Below are 26,693 nucleotides of genomic sequence, written 5' to 3'. Positions count from 1 at the left end.
CGCCATGGATCCTCCCCACACTACTTTTGTTGAATGTTGGTATTTCTCCGAGGCACAACGAGCATGCTCAGCAGCTGACACGTGTCCGGGCAGTACTTTCCAAAACAACCTTTCCCCGGCGCATAAAGTCCGTGCGATTTTGACCTCTGGAGAATTGTCGTCAACCGTTCGATTATATCAATGGTTGTGTACAAGCCTGCACCATATGGACTTAACGTGAAGTGGAAGTTTCGTAGACCACTGTTTTTGTCAGTAAAGTAATTTAATGATATTTACTATGGTCGTAGAATGTAGATAAAAATCTTCTTTCTTCCTTTTTTTTTTTTAACTCAGTATAGCATAGAAATATGTATTGTTATGTTTTTTTTGAGTGTTGTTGAATATGCAAAAGAGAAAAACTCACTACAGCAGGTTGAATGTAATGTTTTGTTGTTCATTGCATATGTAATGTAAGGGAAGCACGCAGCGGCACACATGTGAAGAATTTTTTACATAGCAGTGTAAATATATATAACAAAGTTTAGAATTTTTTACATAGCAGTGTAAATATATACAGCAAAGTTTTGTTTTGTAATACAGCAGCGTGAGTGAAAAATTTGTCGCTGAGACAGAGTATTTTTCAGGAGAAGGAGAAGACAGAGTAAATTTTTTTTTGTGGAACCGAAGCGTTCTTGGAGAATCCTTCTGTGAGAGGAAAAAATTTGTAACAACTATTGTTTTTATTAATAAATACAAAGTTTTTATTGTACATGTGAAACACACTATTCTTCCTACAAAACAATTTTAATTTAAGTTGTGTTAAAACAGAGCATTGTTCTGTTTTATTCAATTTTTGTTTGGAATTATCAGAAATTCCCAACATCAACGAGAATGAGAGACTATTAGATTTCCAGGATACATGAGGAAACCTAATTAGGGTTTTCAGAATGATTCCAACTATTTTTCTATATAACCATGGAGAGGGCATCAGAGCAGGCCCGAGCGAGATGGAGGCGGACTTGAAACGGCCAATTCATGGCAGGCATGTCGAGTGAAGCCGCTTCATTGTTCATGAAATCTCTGCAGAGTAGTTTTCAATGCAAAATCAATATTTATGTTCGTGTTTCTGTTTAATGGCATGCAAAGCTTCCATTCCTCCGGCGACTGATCATCGGAGCGACCACGTTTTGCTGAAAGTAAAGTTACGCTTGTAACTATTGCTATGCGCTGATTTGTAGGGATGTTTTTCTCCGCCTCTCCGTCCAAATCATCCAAGATTTGCGGAGAAAAGAGGCCGCTAGCAAACATTTTTGCAAACTGTTTATGTCAATATCGCTAGATGTGGGGTAGTAATGGCATTTTAGCACATTTGATTTTGGAATGTTTCTTTTTTTTTGGGGTCCTATAGTTCCTTTTTTTCGTAGAGTTAGTTGAAGACTTATTTGTAGTATTTTCTTTGTCCAGATCTGTTTTGGCGGATGCTGTTGTTCATGACTGTAGTTTTAGCAGGGCCGACTGTCGCCTGTACTAATACATTTCAACATTGAGCAGGTTAGAATGCGACGCGTAGAATTTGTTTCGGCTGTTAGTAGATCTAGTATTTAGTGCAGTTCGTTTTATTCAATCTCTCTCTTTGTTACTTATGTCCACTTCAAGAAAACAAGAAAACTGTTATCTTGATTGTGACATTGCTTCCAAAGGCATAGATGTTGATGGGCGTTGTCCCGCCAGGTTTAGGAATTTCCAGCCGGAATCCTGTCAGGTGAATTTTTTTTAGTTAGAATTTTGTTTTTTCGGTGGAAATGAAGTCATGTTGAAATGGATTTGGCAACTTAAAAATTTCTGAAAGCCTAAAATCATAAAAAAAAAATTATTAAGAATTTTGGGCACCCAAAATCTAAGATCTAAGATTTCAGTGTCAAGAGTGTGTGTTTTTTAATGGTGGAAATAGATTTACTGTGAAATATATTAAAAACAAATCTTAAACACTCACAATCATCGTCATCAAACTGAACATCACCCAAACAGCCAGAAACCTGAATTTTCAAAAAATTATCTTCTCACAATCATACTGAAATTTCTATGGTTTTCTGAATAAAAACTTCTATTATTTTCTGAGTAAAAATATGACCAGTTTCGGCAAAGCTAAGCGGATGTTTATATGGTGAAATGTCCAGCTCCTCTTAAGTTGTCCAGGATTCACTTGTGCAGTGGAGCCTTGTTTTCTACACTATTTCAACCCGGTTTTATGTATTTTATGTTTTTGCTACAGGAGAAGACCTTGTCAAGCCCAGGACATTACTTTTTCATCCACTTGATCGCTTGATGTATTTCCTCTCGCTTCTCTGACCTCCTCCTGCCAGTTTATCATTGCAAAGAAACGAGAGTTGTATTTTACCATTGTCAATACCACAGAGGTTAACGCTCTAGTATAGCAGACCTTTGCCAGTTTATCATTGCAAAGAAACGAGAGTTGTATTCTACCATTGTCAATACCACAGGGGTCTACGCTCTAGTATAGCAGACCTTCGAGCTCGGTTGCGCCTGACCTCTGCAGGCCTTGTTTAGAATCCCTATACCCATATCCCTTTTCACCTTCCATCCTCAATCCCTTCCAGAACCTGTTGAGCTCCCGCAACTCAAATACCACCACCATCGAACTAAAATCCTCACATCGATTGCTTCAACCTAAATTCCTTTCTATGGAATCGTGCTGTCACCTCATGCTCGGAAAAAATCAACAACCCATCTATGGAGTTATAGATTGTTCCCTCCCACTCTATGGAAAGCACTATTCATCCTCCGAACCCGAATGCCCCTTCTTGTTCCAGCGCCTCCATTAATGCCACCAAACGAGAGTCTCTGCAAACTATGATGTTGTTCATGGTTTCTTCTGAAAAAACTACGATGTTGTTCATGGTTGCAGAGTGCCTTTCCTCATCCTGCACACATCTCACTCTTTCCAACTTTGCACACATCCCATTCATCTCTCCCCAGCCCGTCCGTCCGACTAGAGTCGGCTCCGTTTGGTGCCACTTGCTTGGAGAAATATTTAAATAAGTAGCTTAACAAAAGGTTAAAATATATTTAAGTTTTAACAAAAGCCTATAAGAAAATGAAAATAATTTAAATGAAAATTTAACATGGCGATCTCTATGGAGGCCCTAAATGAAAAATTAACATGGGGATGTGCCTTAATTTCACCCGGATACTAAAATTTTCATTTATACCCACCATTTTATGAGCTTAATTAATTAGTGTTATTAAAACAAGTATTCGGAGTCGTGGAAGTGTTGAGGTTTGTGGTTTGATTTCTCTTTAATGTGATAAAGATTGATTGTAGAAAGAAAGAAAGAAAGAAATTATTTTAACGTTCACAAGGCTAAAGATAGCATATGGGACAGATTGCTTCTTCATCTGCTTGATGTATTTGGCCCTTTTTCTATGAAGCTTCAAATAAATGCTCCCAGATTCTTGCTAAGTAGATTATCCCAAGGGCTAGCTGCCAGCATATCTGCATAACTTTCCATGTTGTCTTTGAAAGCCTCACATTCTAAAATGAAATGTTTTTTGTTTCCACTTTTCCGGAAGAGCAAAAAATGCATACTCTTTCCTCCCACACTTCCTTTGGCATTTTCTAGCGCTTTGTTTCACAACAGAGTTGATGAGAATTAATCCTTAAATGAGCAATTAGAATTTTGGCTCTCAAAGAGATATTGGCCTCTATGTATGCTTTTGGTCGATGACTATGAGTGGGATTAAACACTTCAATATAGTCATTTTTCTTTCTTCCTAACTCCTTATCCCAAGTACGCTTGTGGAACTTTTCCATAACGAAAGCTTTTATCTCTTTGCTATTTATGGGACATGCGTTCAAGCAAATACCCCATTTACTAAACCATTTGTTATTTTGCTGCATCCAAGTATTTTTGTTCTTGCACAATCTATCATTAAAGACAACCTTAGGCCATCTACCCTCTTCCATTTGCTCATTTTTTTAAATACCTTATGACTCGCACCATAGCAATTGCTTCAATAGGAGCAATCTCTGTTTCACTTAACAAAATATCACAAGGAACTGCACTTTTAATCTTAAATTTGTTTGTAATCAAACACTTCTGAATTTTCTCAATTTGTCTCCATTGCATGTCGGATGTACTGCTAGCCCATAGTTCACAACCATAGAGAATCGTCGGAATCACTAGAAGCCCAAAAAGAGTTTGAGTGATTTTCCAGTCCCATAACTCTGCCTCTCTACACTTATTTTGAAAAGCATAAAATGCTTTCCAACCCCCCAAAGTTCGTTTCTTTCTACAACCATTCTAGCTTAGATTTTTGTTGAAGTCAATTCCGAGGTATTTGTAATCCACAACTTCTTCTAGAATATTGCCTTCAAAGTAGAACTTATGTTGGTTATGTTTTTTTTTCTTAGAGAAGACCACTATTTTCATTTTGCTGATATTGACTTGCATCCCCACACTTCTACAAAAATGCTCAAGGGCTAGTAAGTGCTCTTGCAAACTAAGAGCCAATTTAGCAATTAGAATAAGGTCATCTGCATAACAAACTTGCCCAAATAGATACCATCACCCCCTTGCGAATTTAACCACTCCTCAAGCTTGTCGATATATAAACAAAAAAGGGTAGGAGACAGTGGGCAACCTTGTTTGACTCCGATATCGCTTCTAAAACTTTCAGAAATGTTTGCCAAAGTTCTAATTTTGACTTTCAACTCTTCATATAGCCTATGCACTGTTGCTCTCAAATGTTTAGGAACCCCAAGTTCTTCCATTTCGTGCCAAAGATTATCCCTAGGAACTGAGTCAAACACTTTTCTGAAATCAACAAAGCAACAAAAGACTTCTTCCTTTTTCTCCCAAACTTTTTCAATGATGTGCCTTAAAGTTATACAATGATCAACTGTGGAATGTTTAGGTCTAAAACTTTCTTTCTTTCTTCTGCCCACTTGCTAATTTTTTTTTCTAGCATGCTTCCAAATAGCTTTGCAAACAATGGGTTTATCATGATGGTCCTATAATTGGATGGATTATTGATGTCAACGCTCTTGAAAAGAGGTATTGCCAGACTGGTCCAATCTGTGGGGAGCCGTTGTTGTATGAAGTTGTTGAAGATCTTCGTAATGTGAGGTGAAAGAATCTTTGAGTCCCACTTTAGACATTTTTCTTGGAGTTCAACTAAGTCTTTTGCTTTTCCAACACCCAACTTCTTGATACCCATCTCTGCCTCTTGTACTGTGAAGAGTTTAGTATCAGTGTTGACCAAGGGGGGAGGGTCACCCTTGGGAACCTGCTAATAGAGTTGTTTGGCATAGTCAAACCGTTTGGAAGCTATAATATTATTTCCAATTTGTATCTTTTTCGGTTGGAGCTCCTTTCAAAATAATTTGGGATTATTTTTCCCAAGGAAGATTAGTTCTTCCCTCCTTGAAACCATGAAATCGGCCTTTTTCTTGCTTGATAACTACTTGTAAGCTTTGAGCTTTATGTTATCCTTGTTTGACTCCTTCCACATTCTCCTTGCCTTTTTGCATTCCATGTCAGAACCAAGCATTAACCGGAAAGCAATTTGTTTTAGACTTCTTAATTTTTGCTCTTTCACACTCTACAAGTGCGCATTGAATTAAATGTGTTAATTCATGACTACAAAGGTTGTATATAATTGACTTACTACAAGATTCTTAATATGTGAGTGTATAATTAAGGAAAAAAATAAAAATTGATTTATAAATTTAAATTATAAAAATATAAAATATTTTAAAAAATAATAAACAATTTAAGATTTTTCAAGCATTGATTTTATAAAAAAATATCATTTTGTAAAAAAATTAATTTAAAATATATATATATATTTTAAAAGTAATTATTATTTTTTATTTATTCCAATGCAAATGGTTTTACTTTTTTGGGCATGGATTCTCGAACCTTTAAATTTACTAAATGAACAATTAAATTAATTACCGAACAATTAAATTTACTAAATGAACAATTAAATTGAGTAGACGAAAGTTTTATATCCATTAGCATTCACATGATGGAGAATTATTTGAATAATAATTTTTATTATTTAAATTGTATTTTTTTTTAGTATTTAAAGATTTTTAATTGATTTAAGAGTATAGATTGTAATTGTTTAATAGTTTTGTATTTAATTAAAAGTTCTAATTAAGTGTGATACATTAAATCTATTTTAAAATTTTGTTTTTAAGTGTAATTTTTTTGAAAAGTTTTATGGTTTATTTTTTTATTTAATTTGTTTTGATTTCATAAGGGATTCATTAAAATCGCAAGTTTTGATGGGTGTATTTTGTACAATCGAAGTGCCCAAGGGTTTTCAGGGTGCATAATCTATATATGCAGTCAAAAGATCAATTTAAACAACACATATCAAGATTTCACCACAAATTTTCTGTCAAATTTCGGCTAGAAATCCACTAGAAACTCCAAAAAAGTCGCACTTAAAGACAAGTCTTTTTAAAATCAATGTTTTTCAATTATGAAGAATTCCTCAATTATGAATAGTTGGTACCATATGTTCCACATGGCTATGGTTTCCTAGCCATCACTGCTTTGTCCCAGGATGGAGTTAGCCATCACTGCTTTGTCCTAGGATGGAGTTGTAGAGACCTGATCATTCTTAGTGTAGGCAAAGGGATGATCTTTGCTCTGTAAGTTCAGATCTAGAGATTTTACCTTCATGAGTTTGGATTTAGCTATTGCTAGTCGAATCTAAATCCATAGTGTTGCCAAGTTGCTTCTGCAATACCGTGGTCCAAGAGATTGCTATTGCTATAAAGTAGTCAAGTTTTGAAGATCTCCTTGTGTTTGTCTCTCAATGGGTGGTCTTTCTAGTGCCACTATTGCAAGTCATGGCTCTTTGCCCAGTGGTTCTTCTTAGATGGATTAGGCATGTCCTGAGCAAAGAAGATTTGAAAACCAAGCAAAAGCAATCTCTTCTCTTAGTTTGGGGTCCTCTTCAATGAAAAAGAACATCAATATCTTTAAGGAAAAAGGGTTAATTGGTAAGTTCACTGGCCTTTGGCCTAGTCCTAGCTCTATTTTGTATTAGAACTCTAAAAATTAGATAGATCATGGACCATCTCGTTCTTTGTATTATAAAAAAAGGTTTTTGTGCTTTTATTTTTGAAAGCAAAGAGGACAAGGACTTGATCTTTAGATTTGGAACCTACTTCATGGGTTCTAGGAGAATGTTTCTTGCCCACTAGACTCTAGACTTTAACCCCAATATGGAAATATCTTCTGCCCTTGTATGGATTAAATTATTGTATCTACCCCTTATTTTTTGGGGCAATGATATGTTTACAGCGATTAGAGACAAGTTGAGTTGCCATAAAACTTGTTCAGAGCCTAAGGAGAATAATTTCTCATATGCCAAAATTTGTGTAGAAACTTATTTGGCAGAACGACTTCCTAAGGTGATTCAACTTGACATGGAGGGTTGGAGCCATCTCCTATCGTTGGATTATGAGCAAATTCATTTTAAATGCAATTTTTTCCATGAGTGCGGGTGCTTTGTGAAAAGTTATCCTAATGCTTAAGCATATTAGCCACCTTTTAAACCAACAACATCTTTTCAAAATAATGATGCACAAGGATCATTTAAACAAGTTCCAAAAAAGAAAAAGGTACAGTGGTATAAGAGGGCGAAAGTGGCCATCAGACCTAAGTCACTCCAACCTACTCCCTTCACAAATAGATGTGGAGCATTGCAATCTTTAAAGGAAAAAGATAAGAATTCAAAAGCCCATATTGGATCTCATTTGGTGCGCCATTCTAATTAGTCAACTATAGATCAAGTGCAAATAGAGAACAAAAATTCTCACGCTAAGAAAGAGATTCTAATTGGGGAAATTATAGAATCCTTAAAAGAAAAGAAAAAACTCAGTTTTAGAAAAGGAAAGAAGTAGAAGCTAGAAAGGAGAAAGAGGAGGCCATTCTTTCCTATTCTTCCCCTTCCTATTTCGATGTTTTAAAAAATAATCCAGTTTGTTCCCTCCTCTAATAATAAGTAGAAAAGTTTGAAGAAAGAAATCCTCAAAATATGATATCCAACATTCTCTCGACTCCCTTGGATCTAGTAGGGGGTGATCTTACTCTAATCTTAAACATATTTTAATTTGTATCAATTTGTAAAAATATACTCTTGTACTCAGGAAGAAATACAACAAGTTTTAGAATGTTCATTATTGGATCTCTCCCTTTTTCATTTTATTGAAAGGAGATGATTTTTTGCCCTCTTCATTTTAGAACCTCTAAAGAATTTCTACCTGTAGCATTATGTCCAATGTACTGCAAGTACATGTTCTAACCACAAATTTGTATGTAATATAATATATTTAAGTTCTTGTTAAAACAAAAAATACTTGATAATTTTGAACGTAAGGTAGATTTTTCCTCTAGTTGATTTAAAAGTATGGTTCACAATTGCTAAAGTTATAATTTTACATCCGTTTAAAAAATCCAACCAATTCTTTTAATTAGAGTAAAGAAAAAAATCCATCCAAAAATTAGATACGTTTAAGTGTTATTTATTACACACTTTTTCTTTATTTTTTTTTATAAATTAATATAGTACATATTAGGTATCATACTCATTATAACTTTGAGGGTTAGTTCATTTGGTCGATTTATCGTCCTTAAAGCGCCTTTGCATTGAGAGATCATGAGTTCAATTCTCTCCACACCTTCGGGGTTAGGTTGTATGTTTGAGCTAGTAGGAAGTGATCCCTTCGGGTGGATCTACCTCACAAAAATATTATGTGGGCATAGTAGTTATCGATTATAGGAAGTGATCGCTTTGAGTAGATTTTTCTCGCACAAATATTCCATGGACGTAGTAGTCAACGATCTCCAAACAACAACAACAACAATTATTATTATTATTTAATTTTTAATTTTAATTTTAATTTGAATGAATAAAAAGGATGTATATTTATCACATTTAATAAATTTATATATAACATTAATATTGATAATAATAAAGTTTTTCAATCGTATAAAAAGGAAATCTAAATCGTGAGTAAAAAATAATTTAAAATGTAAGTATGGTAATAGTTCTCAAAACTTTAAGCTATTATTTTTAAAATAAAATATTATTTAAATTTCATTTTAAATTTGTTTTTATTAAATTACTATAAATTATTAAAAACATTTAATAAATTCCCCCTTTAAAACGTAAGCAACTAACATGAAAATAATAAATTTGAAGAGAACACATAGTGCACATAAATTCCACACAAAAACTATTAGTATATTGCAAATCAAGACAAAAATACAAGCCACATAAATAGTGCTTATGAGATCCAACAAATTCCAAACTAAGACATTGTTTGTTGAGAAAATATCTCAACAAACTAAATATACTTATACACTAATGTAAGCGTTATTTTCGAAGTCCCTCCCTTAATGCTTACATTACAATATTACAAAGAATAATACAAGAATTAAAATTTACAGTTCACATATAGTCACATCTATCTGATTGGTCTTCATCAGCACTCACATTCACTTTGGAATCTCGCACACACCCCTGTTTCTTCACCACCACATCTTCAATCTTTCACTTGACTTCCATTTAAAACATAACCACCTTTGACCATCTTTGATGAACTTGAAATATTAACAATATTAACAAACTCGGCTCATCGGGTCTTTTGCGATAAAAGTTGTCAAGTAATAAACCATCCTATAGACCAATCACCATCTGTCTGATATCTCACTTTCGGCTATACGTTAGTTGCTAGGAGGATGGTCTGGCAACTGAATGTGTTCAAATTTTGATCAAACAACTTGACGTGTTTCACACACATGGATCTCATACTATAACCTATAGTCATTGTTCATTGGTTTCCAAGCACCAAGAACAACAAATTGTAACAACATATAAACACAATCAAATTAGTGATGTGTTTAAGGGTTTCCGAGTGCCAAGAGGGTAGAAATGTGAAGTTGGGTTACACTTTTGCGAGAATTGCTCGTGGAAAAATCATGATTGTACCTTTTCGACTAAACTATTCACTTTTTTGGCTGAATTATTCAAACTTTTTTGGCTAAAAAGTTTAATGTTAAAGTTAATGACAACCTCAAATACCGTGCAATAGATTTTTAGCCGGTGGGGGGAGAATCCGGCCACTATGTTTTTTAGTCGAACAATATTTTTGACCGGATTTTTTTTTTTTGGTCAAAAATTCCTATATGTATGTGGACCGTGAGTGCGTTGCAAAGTTTTCACTCGATGTTTTATTCATGATTTCTTCTGTTGAATGTTGCAGATGTTTGTTTCATAGGAGAAGGCATTGTAATTGTTCCTACATTGTAGGTTGGTTGTTTGTTGTTTACATTGAAGTTTTCAAGTTTTTGGTATTGTTTTTGTATGCAGTTTTGTTAATTTGTTTTTTGTTTTGGCAAGTCTATTGGGCTGGAGGAGTTCGACACTGGTATGTTTAGATTACCTCTACTAAAATCTTTTGGAACTATTAGTATTTCAACTCATTATTGATATCATAGTTGTTAAGAGCTTATCTATGATCACCATTAACTCATACTAGTAACACCTTGTGATCCTGTTCATGAAAGCATGAGATACGTGTAATTAAACTATGTTAATACAACAATATGTCTATTGTGTTGTAGTTATTCATACAATATCGTAAAATTCTTTAAGCAATGTATATCATAAACTAATTTGTTAGCTAATAGTGTCGTAATTTCCCCAATGTATAATGAAAAACACTCCATAAAATGTTACACTCGGAACGTATTCAAGTTCACAATTCAAGGAAGGATTCCAAAGAAGCATGTCCCTCCTAGATAATTGAAATCTGAAGGGAAATAGAAAAAATCCTTTAGAAATGCAAAGGGAAAATCACACACACACACACACATGTTGAAGAATTAAGGGCATTGGTGTTTGTTAGGATTCTTCACTGCTTGATAAAAATTTGTGAAACACTTTTACAATTATCTTAGATTTATCTTCTTCTTATTATTAGTGTGTGTGTTTCATCAAATTTCTACCAAAAACATAAAGACAAGAACACAAATGTTGGCTCTCTGCTAGGGCCAAAACCTCTCTCTCTTAGAGAGGAAAACCCTTTGGTAAGTTTCTCTTATTGAAGCTTCTTATTGATGACCCTTGACTAGGATGTACTCCAAGCACAAGTCAAGTCCTCTCCTCTTTTCTGCACTTTGTTTCCCGACACACAGACTTCCTTCTTCTGACACTTTGCTCCCTAGCACTTCGTCCTCCTTCTTTGTTTCTAGTCTAGAGATAGACCTTCCTTGACTGAGCCTTCTAGATGAGATTTCCCTCTTCTATCCTTTACTCAAGTAGACTTCTTCTTTTGTTGACCAAACAAGATCCTTCTTGAGATATGGGTGTATGACTATACAACTGTTCTGCGGCCCTAGTTTTCTCACGTGTGGAGCGTACCCTTACTGAATTAGGGTCCTTTCACCTTCTCTAGAGAGTGAGACTTCTTCAGTTGAATTGGGAGGCCTTGTAAGCCTAACATCTAGCTCAAACACCAACGAATCTTGCACTGAAATGTTACTGCTATTATATCTGCAATCTTTCCTCTTTCTCCTTGCACGTGTGACTATCTCTAGCCCTAGAAACAGTCCCCTATACTTCGGCCTTCTTCCAGTTTTCTTCTCTTGTCTTGGAGACCCTTAGAGTTTCCTTTTCCCTTCACTTTCTTGACTTCCAACTTCGTTAATTTCAGAGCTTGCGTTATATGCTTTATGAGGGAGTGGACAACATCTATATATAGAGGACTGTCCCTCCTCTATGTTGACATTAGGCCAACATTCTGTCTTCAAGCCAACATGACCATATCTTCACTATTTTCTTCGTTTTGCTTCATTTGAAAGACATTGTTGCATGGATAGGACTTGGGACTTTGCGTGGAGGTATCCTTTGACTGTTATACTATTTTATACATAGAGTAACATGCCCTTAAAGGGTCTTACATAAACACATTCACTCTTGACTTCCTAGAAGCACTTAAACATGTGCTTGACCTAATTCAATGAGCAAGAAACTAATTGACAAATATCATAAAAATAATTTCTCTTTTCTTGAATAAATACAAAAGCCAAACTTACATTTATAGAGAACGAACCTAGTTAGACTTCCTTCAACAACACACACACACACACATATATATTAAAAACTTTATCATATGGGGTTAACCCCATGTAATTGTCAACACAAATCAAAAGTGTTGACTGTATAGTCTAACATGATATCCTCTAATCTGTTGGAGCAGAGCAAGTTACCTTCTCAGTTATTGTGTATCATGATATTTAATTGTTAAAATTTGTTGATATGAAACCCCTGCTCTATCTTGAATTGCTTAGTGGAATATAATGCTTTAGGGGTGCAACATTATTCCAAGTATAACCCTTGGAATGAATCCCAAAATTTCATTCTCTCAAATTATGATACAACATTGATTCAGGTGGATATTAGTGGCCACCTGCCTATTCCACTTGGACACCCACCATTGTTTGTTTCAATTTCCTTAATTGTAGCACAATTTACCATTTTTGGTAGTTTTTTCGGGTTATGAACTTTAAGAGTCGTTTTGAGGCCCTAAATGATGTTTTTTTGTAAAATGGGAAAACTCATAACCCGCGATAAGGGTGTGCAGTCAAAAGTTGTAGTCCTCAGATATATTTTTCTAACGAGGTATCGTATTGCATCAAATGGAGATTGTATGCCAATGTTATGACCTTGGGAAGTTGATGTACCAATTTACCCCAACTGGGCCCACAAACTTTTGGTTCTTCATCTCCCAAGGTTAGGTTTTTGGATTCTTACGGTTTTCCATTGTTTCTCGAAAATAAATAGGCCTTCGATCCTCATTGTAACATATTTCAGAAGGCATGTATCCTCCACATCTCTTCTTAGAGATCAACTACCATCATTTGAGGTAGTTTATTTCCATTATGCATGTAAACAATTTTCAATACTTTGTTATTAATTAATTAAAGTTTCATTTCACTATATCTTTGTGTTATTTATATGTGCATTTCAATTCGTTCCTTCATTAAATCTAGATTAGTAGTATCAGATTAGTCTTCTCTTTCTCTATTTTCTATGCATGTCCCCAATGAGTTTGGGGTATAAGGAGTTAGGGCTCTAACTGGTTGAACCTTTGCAAGACCGACCTTGCTGATCTCGACAACCTCCCATGGCGAAATAAAAGAAAGACGAGGGAGCAACAGATCCTTTTAAAATTTTTCTCAAAGAAGTCCTCGAGCGACATAGGAACGTGATGATGGACAATTTTTCCCAGATCCTTTGGCAGATGCCCACCGATGACGCATCTTCATCTAGCAGTCACTTCGAAGGCACCACCTCCTTCAAGGTACAAGTGAACTTTGATATCCCTATATTCAAAGGTAAAATAGATGCATATATTGTAGATAAATGGTTGAATCTGCTGGAAGGTTATTTTTCAGTCCATAGTTTCTTCGATAAGGAGAAGATTACTTTTGCACTACTCAAGGTTGTTCCCCATATCAAGGATTGGTGAGAAAATTACTATGAGAAAAGGGTAGAGGAACCCTCTCTGTTTACATTCGCCCCCTCTTGGAACTCTTTCCGAGATGCTATCAAGGAACAATATTACCCCGTCAGGAACTATGAGGATAAGTACATACAGTGAACCACACTACGACAACAAAGGGACCAAGATGTGCATGAGCTCACAAATGTTTTTCATACCCCATGCACAAAGTTGGGTATCAAAGACTCTGAGCGACATTTGGTGCTCAAGTACTGTGGTTGTCTACACAAATACATTTAGGAAGAAATGGAGTTCTTGGACATCTCCTCGCTTGGCGCAAAGTATCGATATGCTGCTAAGATTGAACAAAATTAAAAAAAAAAGAGGGTGACTTTGGATTTGCGAATCAGAAGCAGGGAAAGATCGCTCCCAAACCATAGAAAAAAGGATATAGGTAAGGAAAAGTGACCTAGGACAACCCATCGAAGCTGCAAGCAAAGAATGGCATCATGAAGACAAAGAAGGACACAAGAAAGTGGTGTGACTTCCACAAGAGCCCCACTCACAACACAAATGAGTGTCACGCCAAGCATTCACTCGTGTTCGAGATAAAAGCTTCAAAGTCTAATGCATGTTCTATTTCTGAACCAAAACCAAATATGGGCAATGATAAGGGGAAGCAGATTATTGACGTTAAACCAAATGCCATTGTTTCCACCACCAAGGTATAAAATATTGAGCCTGAAGATCCAAAGGAGGGGGAGTGCATTTTCCACTCACATATGTCGGTGAAGGGTTCACTGCTACAATTCATTTTCGACAACGAGAGCTAAAAGAACCTCATTTTAGCATAAGTCATGAAGTGATTGGTCTTACCAACCACACCACACCCGCAATTGTACACCATCGAGTGGCTTCAACAAGGACGAGATATCCGCATCATTCAACAACATCACATTCCTTATAGCATCAAGCCCTTCATGGATGAGGTACTATGTGATGTTGCTCCTATTGAATTTTGTGATGTATTCTTAGGCAAACCATACTTATGGAAGTGGCATGTTGCATATGATTCTAAGCCTTGCACTATTATTATTACTTTAGGCAATAAGTTATATATGATAACAAAGGTAGCCCTGCCTACCGCCATCTCTTTGATATCTACTAAGAAATGCAGTAAGATCATCTCCCAGACCAGGAAATTTGTTTTCTTTTTATTCGCTCTCAGAGTAAGGGGAAGGTCATGGCTACATCCATGGCCCCTAGGAAAGGTTCCTCCACGCATCAGAAGAAGGTTTATAAGGTTGTGGAAGAATACAATACATATTCTCCTTACCCACAGGGGTACCCTTACATTATCAGGTTAAGCATTTGATAGATTTGACCCCCACAGCACCTCTACCTAATGGGCTGATATACTGCCTCTCCATTCTAGAAAAGGAAGAGATCAAGTGGAGGGTCCAGGACCTACTACAAAAAGGGAAAATCTGACCTAGTTCCTCACCTTGTGGGAGCCTGATTGTACTTGTACAAAATAAGGATGGAACCTGGAGGTTCTGCATTGATTATCAGGCACTGAAAAGAATCACTTCCAGGAATAGGTATCCAACCCTGTGGATTGATGACCTTCTTGACCAGCTCAAGGGGGCTAAGAATTTTAGCAAGATCGATTTAAAGTCTGGCTATTACCGAGTTCCAATAGAGCCCACAGATGTATGGAATACCACCTTCAAATCCAAGGAGAGCCTTTTTGAATGGTTGGTCATGCCTTTCAAGTTGATAAATTCCCCTGCTAATTTTATGAGTCTAATGGATGACATCTTGCGACCCTTCACCAACTCGTTTGTGGTTGTATATCTAGACGACATTATTATCTTCAACAAGAGTTGGGAAGAGCACTTGCAACACATTCAACAGGTCCTTCAGACCCTACGACAAAAAAAACTATGTGCCAACCTGAAGAAATGCACCTTTGGCATGGGTCAGGTCCAATATCTAGGTTACATCATAGATGAGCAAGGAGTACATGTGGTTCCAACTAAGATCCAAGTCATTTGGGATTGGCTAGCCTTGATCACTCTCACAAAGTTTCATAGCTTTTTGGGGCATGCAAATTTTTATCATAGGTTCGTGTTGGGATTCTCCCATATCAATTGGCCTTTGAGTCAGGTTACCAAGGGCGGAGCAAAAGCAAGGTTTTTTTGGTCTGAGTCGCAGCAAAAGGAATTTTTTGAGATGAGGCACTGCCTCTTCTCTGTAGCTCTACTCACATAGCCATACCTACAACAACCATTTAAAATCAAGACAAATGCCTTCAACTATGCTATTGGTGTAGTTCTTTCCCAACAAGGGCATTTGGTGGGCTATCAGAGTGAGACACTTTCTGATACAGTTTGGAAGTGCCCCACATATGACAAAGAAATGTATTCTATCATGAAGGCTTGTCAGCGATGGAAACATTACATTCTGGGGAATGAGACGATCATCCACAAAAATCACTGAACTCTTCAGTTCATACAGACATAAGGGAAGTTTTAGAATGATCGCTATCAAAAGTGGTCTACATATTTGCAACAATTCCACTTGAATATTAAGTACAATAAGAGAAACACCAATCATTTTGTAGATTACCTCTTTTGGCCCCCATTTGCAACACTAACTACTTTTCTCAACTCTTGTGCCCACGAGACCTCTAGGTGGATGCAATTATACAAGAATGATCCAAGGTTTTCCACCACTTACCAAATGTTAGCGGATGGTAAAAATAATCCCTATTTCCACCTCCATGATGCATTATTATGCTACTTGGGCCACCTTTTTGTTCCTTCAAGTGAGAGTGCTAAATTGATTTGGGACGCGCACTACAGTTGGGTCATAGGACACTCCAACATGGAGAAAATTGTGGTCGTACTACAAAAGTAATTTTATTGGCCAAAACTATGACAGAATGTTGGACAATATATCATGCACTGCTTATACCATTGCCAAGCCAACCATTAAGAAGAAAGGCCTACACACTCGTCTACCTACTCCCAACCACTCGTAGGAATCCATCTCTACGGACTATCTGTCAAGCCTCCCTTCTACCAAGCATGGTAATGACTGTGTATTTGTGATAGTGGACATATTTTCTAAGATTACCATATTGTCAGCTTGCAAGAAGAGCAAAATAGCAGAGGACACGGCTAAACTCTTCTTTGAATGAGTATTGTTACATTTTGGAATCCCATAGAACATTATATCAGATCGGGATAGAAATTTCCTAAGCACATTCTAGTCAAGCCTTTAGACATTATTGGAAAATAATCGCGACAATTCAATTGCATTCCATCTCGAGATTGATGGCCAAACATAGGTCATCAACAAGATGATAATGCACATCCTACACATGTACAACTCTAAACATGCACAAACTTGGGATGAGAGTGTAACACCCTCCTCCCACATTTACCCAACCTAACCAGCCCATTGGGGTAAACATGTCAGGAGAGGATACTATGATGTGATTGAAATTCCCATGTACAGTTAAGGAAGTGGAAGCGACAAAAAAAAAAAAAAACTAATCTAGCCTTCCTTAGGAGCTACAAACCCTTCAGGAGGCAACAAACCCTTCTAGGTGCTTAACCCCTGAGACAATCTGTCATTTTTCATATGTGGACTCTCAACCACTCTGATGACAAGACAAGAATGTGACTTAGGCCTTCCTGTCACTCCCACAGTAAGGCATGCCAATGACTGTGGCCTTTTTCACGTAGCTTTGAGCCAGCGACCCCAGATTTTGAGCCACTTTTTCAGGTTTAGGTCTCAAGCCACTGCCCAAAACTTCATGAAACTACCATAAATGAATAATAACAATGGAACAAGGATACTAATGAAATCATTGGTATAATTACTTGATCTAACCCCTACTAGACATGACAATAATTTCATCAAACATGTCATAAATATGTAATCTACATGTCATAACAACATGTCTGAACATAGATGTCTCATACATATCTAAGATTCGTAAAGAAGCATTGATGGCTTATCACGATAACTACATTATCATCTATTATGTCATATGTTCATAGTTCATTAATTTTATAATAAAAACATGATAAGAGCCATACATCAATTCTAACATAAAACATACTCATAACCAACATATACCCAAGTTACAAAAATAACAAGGATATAACAACCATAAAAACCACATATGAACAAGTACATTTGCATGTGAAATACCAAGGAGAAGGAGATCTTATTAGTGAATGCATAAACCAACCAAGTCAGGGACTTCCACGAACCACTCAACCATAAATTGGGTTGAACCAAATATTTCTTTTAACCAATCACCCCTGTGCCATATTCCGAGCATGAAGGATAGCTGCATTAACCTCTATCTGCTTTTCCTGAGCCCTTGCAAGTCTTTCCCGAGCCTCAACCAACCTGTCATTATCTGCCTTGCAACTTCTTATTTCAGCCCTCAAGCTCCTCAATGTATTTCCATACTAGGAGAATGCTCAGTTCCTTGCTTCCCAACTGATCTATAAGGAGAGTCACGGGAGATATAGTCTACCATTTTGCTCGTCATCCTTGATTCTCTTATTCTTGCAAGTATATCATGTCAGAAAAACCAAATATATACCAAAATAAAATCCATACCTTATTGTTGTTCAGGGGAGGCTTATCTCATCTACAATATCGGTCCACATTAACGTGTACATGTATAAACATAAGCATATATGGATATGTAACCTTACCAACACATAACATCATGCATGACCATACCAATAGTATACCCTGATCCCATGCATGATGACAATGACCTTGAAAACATTAGACTTTTCCCATAGAGAGCACAACCCGCTCTAATACCACCCTATAACGACACCTCTCCTCATATCTACTCACTTTCATCGGTAAACATGAGATTAGGGGCTACTATGACAAGACTCAACCTCCTAGGTGACCTTGAGGAAGTGGAATTGACAGAAACCCACAACACAAACCTTCTATACTTGCTACAGGACTCCCAGAAGCCTTCTCATTTATCCCCATGACCATCGCTTAGGTCCCATTGAGTTTTTAGTACATAAAACCCTTGGAAACTCCCTTGATATGGACAAGGGTGCGTTTGGGAGGCTTCACACGCTCCCATAACAAGGCATGAGTGCATCTGGGGAATTTTCTCCTCAGACCTGTGCCTGTAACTACAATATTTGTGCCACTTTTCAAGCTTAGAATCCAAGTTACTACCCAAAAGCCCTTTTAGCTTTCAAAATCCATAATTTACATGACATGTAAGCCAAAAACTGGCTCTAGGACTAGGCTTGGCCATCCCTAACTGGGACTAACATTCTTTCAAACACTTGGCATCAATGCAATCTACAAGACATGAATACAAGACAGAGCATAAAATACTAATAACTCATATGAGACTTGACAAGAAGGATCACCACCCTCCTCCCTTAACTGTTTTGACATCAATTAGGTCTTTCATCCATTATTATTTCAGTTATAAGTAAATACATGAAATAACCATGACTACAACCAATCATATAACCATTCTTATAACCAACATTAAACCACATAAATAAAAATGAGATAACATGCATTAAGGCCACATAATAACAATTACAAAAGCAAGAGAACTTAGCTTTTATTAAACATAGGCAAGAGCCAATGAGGTTTGGGACTTCCATGTACCACTCGACCATAGATATGGCTGAACCAAATATTTCTTCCAGCCACTCACCCTCTTGCATATTCCAAGAACGAATGTGGTATCTCATGGATAAACCAATCCAAAAAAAACCAAGGGAAGCCAGAGGTTAAACCACCTCCACCCTCACCAAACCATGATCTCACCAAAACCGACACTATGATCAAAAAACCAAATCGAGCTTAGAATGCCTACGAACTCCATCACTATCCTTGATGAATTTTTGGTCTCCTTGTCTCTCAAGCTTTATGATAATCCACACTGGATCACTAGGCCATAAATTGAGACTCCACCCTCAGGCTATATCGTGTATCCTGCCAAAACTAGTCAAGGGATTTTAGGCCTTTGGGAATTGTCCTGAGACCATCTCCGCCCCGGATTTCGAAACCATCCAGAAATTCTAAAGCTCAAACCTAAGAAACAATCCCATCACACCATGGCTATCCAAAAAAGGGGAAGGCAAGGCTGAAAAACACTGGTGTAACCTGACAAGACCATGCCACTGACAACTAGAGAACAAAATACCAACATACAAAGCCATGCATTTCAAAACCAACTAGGAAATCACACATCTAATATGTTACCTACAAGTATTCCTCTTGAAGCTACTTGATCTTGCTCTTCCTTTCTTGCTCCTTTCTTTCTTTTCCTTTCCTTTTCCTTCCTTTTCTTGCTTTTCCCTTCCTTGCTCCAAAGCTAGAATGCTCCAAGAAAACTCTAAGTGTCCAAGAGTGCGAGAGAGAGAGAATAATGAGAGAGCTCCAAAAATACACTGAAAAAAAGGTTACAAGCTGATCCTCATAAGCATTTTTATCAATGAGGCCTATTTTTTTCTTCATTTTCCATTATTTTCCTTCAATTTCCTCCTCACATGCAACTTGTGACCTTTTACCTTCCTTTTCTCCTATTTTCTTTTATTTTCATAACTAAATGTGCCAAAATACATTTTTTCCTTTTTACTGCCTTAGCCATTGCCTTTGCCAATTTCCCTTAGCAATAAACACATCCAATGATGCTAACTAAGATATATTTTCCCAATGTTCAACTTGGAATAAGTGTCCCTTAACCGTGATCTTATTCTGCCTTTATTAACTTTTATTACATGAACCTTTAACCAAGGGGTGTTACAAACCTCTCCCCCTTGGGGAACACCGTCCTCAGTGTTAAACATTACCAAGACCTAAGCAAAACTGTTGAAAGGAAACCATATTTCCTATGGAGCTTTATAACTTATCTTTTTGCAATATTTATAATGAATGACCTAGGCAAAACATCATGACAACATGACAAGATAACAACCATACCTCTTATTTGAGCTTTATAGCACAACTCGTGGTGATATTTACATCCATATACATATGTACATATACGAAAACATCAAAAAAGCATATGCCAAACATCATACCAAAACTACTTTGCCTCCACCGACAAACAAAGAAGGATACATGGCCCACATCTGATCCACCATCTCCCATGTAGCTTCTTTGGGCCTAAAGTGTTTTCATTACACTTTAATTTGCTTTATGGCTCTGTTCCTGAGCATGAGAAACTTCTGCTGCAATATGCACTAAGGTTCTGACTGGAATTCTCCTTCTTGCTCCACCTATAATACAAACCAATCAATAACATGATCAACATCCTTTATATACCTCTTAAGCAATGAAACATGGAAAACATCATGGAATTTCACTATTGGATGCAGTGCAAGTCAATAGGCCATTGGTCCAATCTTCTCAAGGGTTTGAAAAGGCCCGAAATACCATGGTGCCAACTTGGCACATGATCCAATCCTCAGAGAGATTTTTTTGGGCTTGATGTGCAAATACACATGCTCCCCAACCAAAAATGCCTTGAATGCCCTGTGTTGGTCCGCATAAATATTTTGTCTATCTTGTGTTGCCTTTATATTCTTCTTTATAACCTGCATTTCCTATTCCATGTCTGCCAACATATCTGGTCCAATAAGTACCATGTTAACTAGATCACTCCAGCTGATGGGAATATTAAAACTCTGCCCATACAATGCCTCGAAAGGAATCATCCTCAATGGCTACTGATAACCATTTTTGTATGCAAACTCAACCAATGGAAGGTACTCCTCTCATCTCCTCTACTAGTGCATCACGTACATCCTCAACATATCCTCCAATATCCTATTGACCCTCTCTATTTTTCCATCTGTCTGCAGATGATAGGTTGTACTGAAGGCCAACTCTGTACCCAAACCTTCAAATAGTTCCTTCTAAAACTTGGAAGTGAAATTCGCATCCATGTATGACACTATCTTCTTCGGAACACCATGTAGTCTTACGATCTTCCTGATGAAAACCTGTGCTACCTCACTAGCTGAATATGTAGTCTTCACTAGAATGAAGTGAGCTACCTTTCTCAACCTCTCAACCATGACCATAATGGAATCATGCTATCTCACTATCCTTGGAATACTTGTAATGAAGTCGATGGAAATGACATCCTATTTCCATTCTGAAATTGGAATAGGATGCAGTAGACCTCTTGGATGATTACATTCTGCCTTTACACGGTGACAATCCAAACATCTAGCCACGAACTCTCCCACTTCCTTCTTCAGATTTGTCCAATAGTAAAACTTCTTCACCACTGTCAATGTCTTGTGATATCCTGGGTGACTCAGGTATGGATTGACGTGAAACGCCATCAAGATAAGTTTCTTGAGCTCACTGCAATCCAACACATAGATCCTATCCTTGAATCTCACCAAGCCATCTACCATGAGATGATAGTATGCATCTTGATCACCTGTACTTTTATCTATACTTTGTTGTAACTTGTGCATAATCTCCATATACCTATCATCCCGCTGTCCTGCCTGTAAGATCCTATCTTGTAAATCTGTCCCATAAGAGATGATAGCTACTATATGATTCACTTGTACCTTCCTACTAAGAGCATCTGCAACTCAATTCTCCTTTCCCTTAATGTATCTGATCTTGAAGTCAAACTCAGTAAGGGTAGCCAACCATCTAGCTTTCCTGGCATTTAGATTCAACTGGTCAAACAATTATCTCAACCCACTGTGATTGCTTATTAATACAAATCTCCTGCCAAGAAGATAATGGCTCTACATCTTCAAGGCATGAATAATAGATGTAAAAAAGATCACGAGTCACGTAGTTCTGCTCGTGCTCATTCAAATTCTTGGACTCATATCACACCACTTATCCCTCTTGCATAAGGAATCCAATAAGCCCTCTTTTACATTCATATGTAAACACCACAAACTCTTTATCCGGATCTGTAATATTAAGGACTGGAGCATTGGTCAACAATAGCTTCAGCTGCTCAAAACTAACTGCACATTCTTCTATCCATTCAAACTTATTACCTTTCCTCTACAAGGATGTCATAGGGTATGAAATGCGTGAAAAGTTCTTGATGAACCTCCTATAGTAACTTGGCAATCCCATGAATGATCTCACCTCATCCACATTCTTAGGAGTTACCCACTCCATGATGGCCCTTATCTTTTTTGGATATACTACTATGGCTTCCTTGGAAACAACATGTCCCAAGTAATGCACCTTTGTCTGAAAGAAGTTTCACTTGCTAAGCTTGGCCTACAACTGATGCTCTCTTAGAAATATCAACACTATTGCTAAATGATCATCATGCTCTTCTTCATTATTGGAGTATATCAAGATTCCATCAATGAATACAATAAAAAAACTTGTCTAGATAAGTATGCAACACACTATTCATCAAACACATAAATGTAGTTGGGGCATTACTCAAACCGAATGGAATTACAACAAACTCATAATTCCCATACCTAGTTTTGAAGGAAGTCTTGTAGCTATCCTATTCCTTGACGCATACTAATGGTATCCTGATCTTAAAATTCAATCTTAGAGAACATTATTGCTCCCTTCAACTGATCAAACAAATAATCAATCCTTGGCAATGGGTACCTATTCTTGATCGTCACCTTGTTCAACAACATGTAATCAATACACAATCTAAGAGTACCATCTTTCTTCTTTATGAACAACATTAGTGCACCCCAGAGTGATACACTTGGCCTAATTTATCCCTTTTCAAGCATCTCCTTTAACTACAATTTGAACTCTACTAGCTTTCGGGTACTCGTCCTGTAAGGTGACTTCGATGTTGGTGCTGCCCCTAGCACCAAATCAATGGAGAAATCTACTTCCGTGTGAGGAGGTAACTCTAGAATCTTTGCTGGAAACACATCCTGATACTGTTGCAATACAAGGTACCTCTTGAAGATTTCTGCATCCTCAACATCTTTTCCCTTATCACTAGATATATGCACTGCAAACATCACACAAGATTTTCTGCAACTACGCTTAACCTACATAGCGGTAACCATCCTCACTAATGTAGGCTTCTTCTTTCCCTGCAAAATTCTCTTTTCCCCATTATCATCTAGGCACTCAATGGCCTTGTCGAAGCAATCCACTTTGGTCCTGTGAAGGTACAACCAATCCATACCCAAAATCATGTTATACGATCCCAATGACAGTACATTCTGATGTGCCACTATATGCATACCATTTAACTCACAAGCTCTTACCTAGTGGTGAACTCTCTTCTTTGTACCTGTAGCCAACTGTACCAATCAGGATTCTGCATGCACTTCTTTTCTCAAACCACACTTATCCACCAGGTCAGGATTAATATAACTATAATTAGATTCACGAATAATCAAAATAGAAACAATTTGAACAAAAATATTACCATCCATCTCAATGATAAATGCCTAATGATCCACCTGCCTGTTGTCCACAACTGCATAAATCTGAGGAATCCTATGACCAACATCCACAACTGTATGCGCCTACTAAGCACTATATATATATAGGGTCTACCACCCTGATACTGCAGATAATCCCTCTTATGATGATCCTTGCCACATATCCAACATTGCAACAATGCTCTACCATCTCCTCTAGTCTGCTGCTCTCCATGTCCCTTCTCAATTGTATTGAACTTCTTGTAAGGGACCACATTTTCTTTCTCACTTGCATCTTGAGGTCTTCTCCACTTTGGTGGCCATTTTCCTTTAAATTTCTCATTTCCTTTCAAGTCATTCTTATTCTCAACTTTGTACTTCGATTGATCATAACAATGTTTCAGCTTTTAGATGGCCTCCTCCAACAATCTAGGCTCATCAAACTCAATCTGGTCTCTGTATGCTGCGAGCAGTCCACTGATGAACCTCTGAACCTTGACCTTCTCCTCCTTGAGGTAAGGCACATATCTGAACAACTCTAAGAACCTGGTAGTTATATACTGATCATTTGTCATGGAACCCATCCGAAACTCATAAAACTTCTTAGCTCTGCCATCATAGTACCTTTCCAACAAATACTTCTTCTTGAAGATCCTCTCAAACTCATTCCAATTCAAGTCATCTTCCTTAATACCTTTAACATTCTTCACATCCTCCCACCAGATATCTGCTTTTCCTTTAAGATTGAATGTGGCTATCATTGCTTTCATGTTCTATGTATAACTATGTAATCTGAATAATTTCTTCAACCTAGGCAACCATAAGTCAACATGTTTCGACTTATTCATCTCTCCATTGAATGTAGGTGACTTGACTTTCTTAAAATCCTCAGGCAAGTAATCACCCTTCCTATAAGGATGATGATGGTGATGACTATGGTAATGTCTCCTAGAAGAGGAACTATAATGATTCCCATACATACCAGTCCTCATATCAGGTGTGTCCAGTGATATTCCACCTGTAACTATGTCCCCTCTATCCAACCTATGTCTGAACCGAGACCTGCTACCATAGGCTCCATTGGTATTTTCTTCCTGCTCCTAAATGATCCTCATATTTACCTGTCTTTGCAACTCTGACAAGCTATGAAGGATAACTGCATTAACCTCTATCTACTTTTCCTGAGCCCTTGCAAGTCTTTCTTGAGCCTCAACCAACCTTTCATTATCTGCCTTGCAACTTCTGATTTCAGCCCTCAAGCTCCTCAATGTATCTGCCATACCAAGAGAATGCTCATCTCCTTATTGCCCAACTGATCTATAAGGAGAGTCACGAGAGCTATAGTCTACCATTTTTCTCATCATCCTTGATTCTCTTCTTCCTGTAAGTATATCATGTCAGAAAAACCAAACAGATAACAAAATAAAATCCATACCTTTTTGTTGTTCAGGGGAGGCTTATCTCATCTACAAGATCGGTCCACATCAACATGTACATTTATAAAAATAAGCATATGGATATGTAACATTACCAACACAACATCATGCATGACCATACCAGCAATATACCCTTATCCCATGCATGACAACAATGACCTTGACAACATCATACTTTTCCCATAGAGAGCACAACCTGCTCTAATACCACTCTGTAATGACACGTCCCCTCATATCTACCCACCTTTTTCCCTACTTGGGGTAAACATGAGATGTGGGGCTACTATGACAAGACTCAACCTCCTAGGTGACCTTAAGGAAGTGGAATTGATGAAAACCCAAAACACAGACCTTCTATACCTACTACAGGACTCCCAAAATCCTTCCTAGTCATCCCCATGACCAACCCTTGGGTCCCACTAATTTTTTAATGCATCGAACCCCTCGACGCTCCCTTGCTATGGACAAGGGTGCGTTTGGGAGGCTCGAGATGCTCCCACAACAAGGCATGGGTGCATTTGGAGACTTTTCTCTTCAAACCTATGCCTGTGTCTCTAATATTTGTGCTAATTTTGAAGCCCAAAATCCAGTCATTGCCCAAAAACCCTTGTAGCTTTCAGAATCCATAATTTACATGACAACAAAACTTGCAAGCCACAAACTAGATCCAAGACTAGGCCTGATCATCCCCAACCAAGACTGACATTCTATCAAACACTTGGCATCAATGCAATCTACATGACATGAATACAAGGCAGAGCATAATGACTAATAACTCATATGAGACTTGAAAAGAAGGATCACCACCCACTTCCCTTAACTATTTTGACATCAATTAGGTCTTATATCCATTATTCTTTCAGTTAAAAGTAAATACATGAAATAACCATGACTACAACCAGTCATATAACCTTGATTATGACCAACATTAAACCACGTAAATAAAAATGAGATAACAACCATTACAGCCACATAATAACAAGTATAGAAGCAAGAGAACATAGCTTTTATTAAACATAGGCACGATCCAACCAGGTTTGGGACTTCCACGTACCACCTGACCATAGCCATGGCTAAACCAATTAATTCTTTCAGCAATCACCCCTGTGCCATATTCCAAGCATGAATGTGGGATCTCATGATCTCACCAAAATCGGCATCGAGGTCACAAAACCAAACCGAACCTGGAATGCTTCCGGACTCCATCACTATCCTTGAGGAATTTTCCGTTTCCTTATCTCTCAGGATTTACCACAATCCACACAGGATCACTAGGCCCTAAACCGA

The 26,693-nt window shown here is 37.3% G+C and overlaps 1 long non-coding RNA gene across 1 annotated transcript in view; it reads left to right on the top strand.

The window, feature by feature from the left end:
- Window positions 1-854: 854 nt before the first annotated feature.
- Window positions 855-26,693, top strand: part of LOC149169282 (uncharacterized) — a 48,445-nt gene continuing 22,606 nt past the window's right edge. The window contains exons 1-2 of the long non-coding RNA XR_016259378.1: window positions 855-1,175; window positions 1,444-1,530. This is a non-coding gene — a long non-coding RNA (uncharacterized LOC149169282). The remainder of the gene's footprint in view (window positions 1,176-1,443; window positions 1,531-26,693) is intronic.

This window comes from Pinus tabuliformis, chromosome 4_2, assembly GCF_031772625.1.
Source record: "Pinus tabuliformis cultivar Carrire ecotype Pingquan chromosome 4_2, CPIR1, whole genome shotgun sequence".
NCBI classification, from domain to species: Eukaryota; Viridiplantae; Streptophyta; class Pinopsida; order Pinales; family Pinaceae; genus Pinus; species Pinus tabuliformis.
The sequence above is the reverse complement of the archived record's forward strand: the minus strand, read 5'-3'. Positions and strand labels throughout refer to the sequence as shown.